The sequence below is a fragment of the Myxocyprinus asiaticus genome, chromosome 10, assembly GCF_019703515.2.
Source record: "Myxocyprinus asiaticus isolate MX2 ecotype Aquarium Trade chromosome 10, UBuf_Myxa_2, whole genome shotgun sequence".
Lineage (NCBI taxonomy): Eukaryota > Metazoa > Chordata > Actinopteri > Cypriniformes > Catostomidae > Myxocyprinus > Myxocyprinus asiaticus.
Genome location: NC_059353.1, coordinates 22107954 through 22113953, shown reverse-complemented (window position 1 = coordinate 22113953; position 6000 = coordinate 22107954). Strand labels below are relative to the sequence as shown.

At 39.4% G+C, this 6000-nt stretch overlaps 1 protein-coding gene across 2 annotated transcripts in view; it reads left to right on the top strand.

The window, feature by feature from the left end:
• Positions 1 to 477: 477 nt before the first annotated feature.
• si:dkey-91i10.2 (uncharacterized protein LOC555224 homolog) overlaps positions 478 to 6000 on the top strand; it is a 37933-nt gene continuing 32410 nt past the window's right edge. For both annotated transcript variants that reach the window (XM_051709266.1, XM_051709265.1), the window contains exon 1: positions 478 to 601. The gene's annotated coding sequence lies outside the window, so the exon portion shown is untranslated. The remainder of the gene's footprint in view (positions 602 to 6000) is intronic.

The window sequence follows — 6000 nt, the reverse complement described above, 5'->3', positions numbered from 1 at the left end:
ACTTCAGAATGTCACCAGAAATAGTAGGTCATCCCGGTATTTCTCACTTAACGTTTTATGATTACTGAGAATTCGGAAATACTACTCCATTGGCATACTGTTTTTGGCTTACTATATATTAGGGATCTATGGATATTCGTACGCAGCGATAGTGTTCCATGGTAGAAAGAAAGTCTTTGGAACAACATGAGGGTGAGTAGCTGATGACAGAATTTTCATTTTTGGGTGAACTACTCCAATTATCAGTGGAGGTTCTCCATCAATGTATTGTCGTCTGTGTGGCTTTTCTTTAGTTTACAGGGTTACAGACGAAAAAACAAGGAAAATCCCTGTTAGAGGACAGGTGGGGGAAAGAAAGTGTGTATATCTGGGAGGTCCTCTTCAGTGTCTGTGCTTGAGTGGTTCCCATGCCAACGGTGAGTGGAGCGGTATTTGGAGCATGCTCAGTGAGGAGCTGGCGGCTGTAACAATAGCTGAGAGAGCTAAAGGATCTCACATGCTGCTATCACAGAGTGGAATAGACCTCTGCATGCGCACCGCTGTTTCTACTGCCATGGTTTGCCTTCTCGTGCCCTACCTGTCTTTTCTGCATCTGAGAGAGGTATGAAACCTGTAGATGGACATTTTGGATTATGCCTGGGGAATTATTTTGACTTTCAAAATAATAATTGTGGGGCTGATTTATGCTTTTGAAAATGCTCTTATTTTGTGCTTGTTGACTGATGCTTTTTGTTGGAATAAATGGATTAATAGTTTGTAATGTTGATTTTGTCTTGATGTATCCACAGTTACCTTAAGGTGCTATTTGTACTTGATCTAACCCTTAAAAAAGGACTTTTGTTGGTGTAACAGAATTTATTCAGGTTGATTTTGTCATTACAGTTAATTAAGATGTTATCACATAAATGCAAATAAGAATGGAAATAAGCAGTTTGACTAATAATGAATTGAACTCATGTTTGCCTGGCTTCATATGTTTTTGAGCGAAATGCCACTTGAGGACATTTTCAGCTTGCGTTTTGCTGAGTAGGCTTTCAATAAAACTGAACTGCTCAAGGGAACGGTGTGAATATGATTTGCATACTTCTGCTGATGACAGATCAGAAACAGAGGACAGACCTCTCATGTTTTCTAGACAGAAAGGGAGATAGAGAGGAAAATAGGAGAGTAGAATACAATTATAGTCACTGCACTGTTATACGATCCTTCTGTTGTGAGAGTTGTCATGCCTCATTGAACCCCTGACCTGTCGTCGTGACGAGGGAAGGTGAGGGGTCAGGCTGTTACAACGCCAGTATTCTAATTTTTAACCTGACCTGGTCCACCATTATGCACCTTAAAGGGATAATTCACAAAAAAAAAAAAAAAAAAAAAAAAAGAAAATACTGCCGTCATTAGCTCACCCTCATGTGTTACAAACCTGTATGACTTTCTTTCTACCGTGGAACACAAAACGAGATGTCACCATTCACTCAAATATTATGGAAAGAAAGATGCAATGAAAGTAAATGGTGACTGAGACTAACATACTGCCTAACATTTTTTGTGTTTCATGCAAGAGAGAAAGTCGTGTTCAAAATTTTCTTTTTTGGGTGAACTATCCCTTTTAACAATACACAGGGCACGGATATGCTGGACACTCAGCCGTCTGCCCTAATGAAATCCTTTATTGATTTATTGTGTGTTTCTGTGGGCACAGAACTGGGTTTTAGAAGTGACCAGGGTAGATGCTTTCACTCAGAGACAATTGCAGGAGTATCTGTTGCACATGGGGCGATAACGGGCAACTTCACTCCTGAGCAGAAAGCTGTCAATATTTCATCCTGTTAGACAGCAGAGAAAGAGAATGAGAGGGAAGGAGAGAGCATCTCAGCACACAGGAAATTGGAAAATAAATTGAAGTGACACTTGCAGGTTTGCATAGTAGCCGGCCAGTGCTAATGCCTTCGCTGTGGGTGTGGATGGAGCATCAAGGGTCGGGGGGCATTTGATGGTGTCAAAGATTTCGCTTTCTAACTAAAGTGCTTTTGACAAGTATCCCTATTATTTAAAATGAACCTCTGTAAATCAGTTGGCTTGCCTTGCTAGGTGGAATACTCTTCATTCATCGCCTGACTGTAAATAATTTGTGTACAGTATTAATATCTAATAATATTTTTTAGATTGCAGACATTTGTAAAATCTTGTATTTTGTGCCTAATGGATGTATAGTAGAAATATTTATGTAATGCCTAGAAAGTTTGAGGCAAGTGTCACATTTGTCAGGTCAATGCCATCAACAGAATGCTCAGCAAGTGTATGGAGAAACCAAAGGAGTTTGGTATGTGGACTACCAGAGTTTGGTTTTGTTATCAGTAGACAGTTATGTTACAAAGTATTTGGGGCACAGGCATTGAACTGCCATTGTTCATGCATGATAAATGCTTGGAATAATTACAATGAAATGCACCAGACAACTGCAGTAAAACCCACATTTTTCATCTCCTTTATAAAACTTTAATCAAATCAAAATTAAACTTAAGGTTTACATTATGGATTTATTTGATTTTGATTTTTCACTCACTGAGCACTTTGTTAGGAACACTATGGTCCTAATAAAGTGCCTGGCATAATCTTCTGCTGCTGTAGCCCATCCGCCTCAATGTTTGACGTTTTGTGCATTCTGAGATGCTATTCTGCTTATAGTGATGCTTTGCGCAAAATATGGACATTACTTCCCTTAAGCAGTAAACACATTTGTGGTAGTGGCGTACGTCTATTCATTCATACATCTAGATGTGTTGAGATTACAAGGGCAGGGTCTCTGATTTCATGACGACTCATCAATCACTATTTAATTGTGTTACTGCATGATAAACCACAAAAAAGTCATAAAAGACAAAGAAAGCATGAAAAAAAGGGCACACTTTCTCCCAGATGCAGTTGAAATGATATATAAGCACATTTTGAGCTGATTTCTTTGTTAGTGGAGTACCTGTGATGGCTGAGCATCGTGTGTATGCCCCCTGCATGTTGATATCAGATACACTGTATAGGATCTGTGAAGTCCTCGTGCATGTAGATGTTGCCGCTTTTTAAAATGTTCAGATCAGATGGTTGTCTCCTTTCAAAGCCGCACATAACCGGCAAAGTTTACAACTCTTGTTTAAGCGCAGCGTGAGATTGACAGGTGAGGGGTGGGTGGTGCTTCGCTGCTGTCTGGGATGCATCAGAATGCCGTTTACACCTCAAATCAAATGCGATGTGGTCACATGTGTTTTTGACTACCTCTGTATGTGGTTTTTGTGATTCTATCACAAAACATTTCAGACTCTCTTTACCACCATATTTAGCTCAGACAACTTGTAATCAGATAATCCGAAAATCATCTTAATACCAGCTGTAAACAGAGTCTAAAATGACTGCAGCCAGAGCTAGTCAATGCTATAGAACGACTTCCATTGGAGGTAGCACCCACATCTGTTTCCCCAGTTTCCCCAGTACCCGCAAGAAAAAGGTGGATAAAATGGTTTTACATAATATAAATATTAAGACATTTCAATAAGCAATTTTATTAAGTTCCACCCATCCAGTAGAGGATATAGCCCTGCTGAGAATATAATGAAAAAATTATCCGGTATGGGTGCTGTGAAGATGAACAGGTGTTTTGCGTCTTAGCTGTTACTATACTGTGGATTTTAGCATGGCTGAAATGCTGTATTGACTAATCAGCATCTAGGATCAGCACTATATGTTTTATCATTTTCTATTTATTAGTCATAAATCAAAAAATGTCTTCATCCATGTTAGTTTTTTCTAAAAAGGATGCTTTTGTGATCTTGGTGTTCTGTGAATTATATCCTGTTGCTGAATTTGTGGGCCATAGTTTTAGCATTCAAATGGAGCCACTTTGAAATGGAGATGATCATGCCCAGTCAGCATCTTATCCATTTGGACCGTACAGTTTCCTGTGAAAGGTGCGCCAGCCTACAGTAAGCAGAGATGACAGCTGATCAATTGCGGTCCCCCTCTCTCTCCTTATTCCTAATCCCCCTTTCTCCACCCGCCTGTCCTCTCTTGCTCTCACCTCATCATCCCCCGATGAAAGCCCATTACCGACCAACTGGTTTCCGACGGAGGCTGGGGCACCTTCACACAGAGATCCGCTGCTTTGATCCCGTCTTCATTCACGAAGAACAACAAAGGAGCTGATGTGTGTGTGTGGGAGGGCCCCTTAGGATAGGGTTGTGTGGGTCTTATGATGTTCTCCCAATGGACAATTATTAGGGCTCATGTGGAACTGTTGAAATCTGAAAGCCCTACTCTACCGATAGAAATGCATGAGACAACTATATAATCTATGTCATGCCATATAGCCCATTATGCACTATAGATTGGCATATCGGCTTTGCGTAATGTGAGGTGTTGTAGTTGAGATATTCTCACTTGCCTTTCTTTAAACAGAGGAACAGTTTTCTCCAAGTGTGAGTTCCTCACCAGACACCAGTAGATTTCTCTCATAAGATTGCCTGGCCTGATAAGAGCAGTACTCCAGGTTTGTGAAGTCCAATGCAGACTGTAATGGAGGAAAAATGATCAATAGCAGTGATTCCATGTTAGAATCTCATTGTCTGTTTAGGCCATCTCGCTCTTGTTTTATCTGAGTGAGTTACAAGGCCACCTGCTTCTTACAGTAAAACATCTTCTAACTGTATCAGACCATTTCAAGGACGTAAACAATAACAAAGGAATTAGAACGCTACTGCGCATGTCTGGTCCTGAAGCATTTGTGGTAGCGACATTTTTATAACCCAGAACTGTCAAAATAAAACTACTGTATACTAAGTCTAGCTAAAACAGATCAAACAAGATATGTGCAAAAACTGAAAATAAACAATGAGGTATCATTACTGGATCTTTTAAATAAGACTGAGTTAACAAAGTTTCTCAAAGAACATCAAACGTTTACCTGAAGTGACTTATCCAGATGTGTTGTTGATACTGAGTATCTACGCAAGAGAGGCGATGAAATTGTATCATAGTTTAGATGCTCACAATTATTTCCTCAGCAGAAAGGTCAGGAATATTGGATCATTCCTGTTATAATCAATGAAGCTGTTAACGCTGCAAGCGTGTGACTTGCAGACAAGTTAAGGGTTTATATTAATATAAATGATAAATTATATATAAAAAATTGTTTTTTTTTTAAAGAAAAGTTTCTTTCTTGTGCGGTAGCTTCTATACTACTCCAGATACTCTAAGAACTTGGCAGTGCAATCTGCTGATATTGTTGACTTTTGTATGACAATTGCTTGTTAGGTTCCTCATTGTAAGTCACTTTGGATAAAAGCATCTGCTAAATGACTGTAAATGTAAATGACTTGCACAGCTTCATTCATCATAATGGAACAGTCTATAGTCACTTTTAGAGCCTGTAAAGAAATATTCTGACGTTATTAGCCAGCTAAACTCTACCTATCAAACTTACTATTAGTTGGCAAAAATGTCGTTCACCTGCCAGATATAAGAAGTGTGCTACAGTTGTTAGTACTACACGTATACATTCAGCTGTCTCGCTTCACTGCAGCAGTTCAAGCATCCATTTGTTGTTTTCTTTTTCAGAAGTCTATACACAGTAATTTCCAATTGTTCCAGGCATCCAGGGAGCATCCAGCCACCGAACAACATGGTCCAAATTTTAATAATGACATGCTATTACAATTGTATTAACGTCAATTGTGTTAAAGTCATAATAAATAAAGTGGATCCCGCTGTTGTTTTGAATGAGTTTGACAAATATCCTACACTGACAAATAGCCCTTGAAATGGTCTATACATCTGAATTACAGTTGCTGATGTTTATCAGTGTAGCTCCTGAGACTTTCTCTTCTATCTCATGTTTGCTCTCCTGCCTCTTCACTCTACCTCTTATCGCTCGCATCGCCTCCTCTCCACACCTAACTCTCTTATCAGGCTTCTGGCTCTCACCTATCAATCACTGTCCTATCATATCACTCTCTG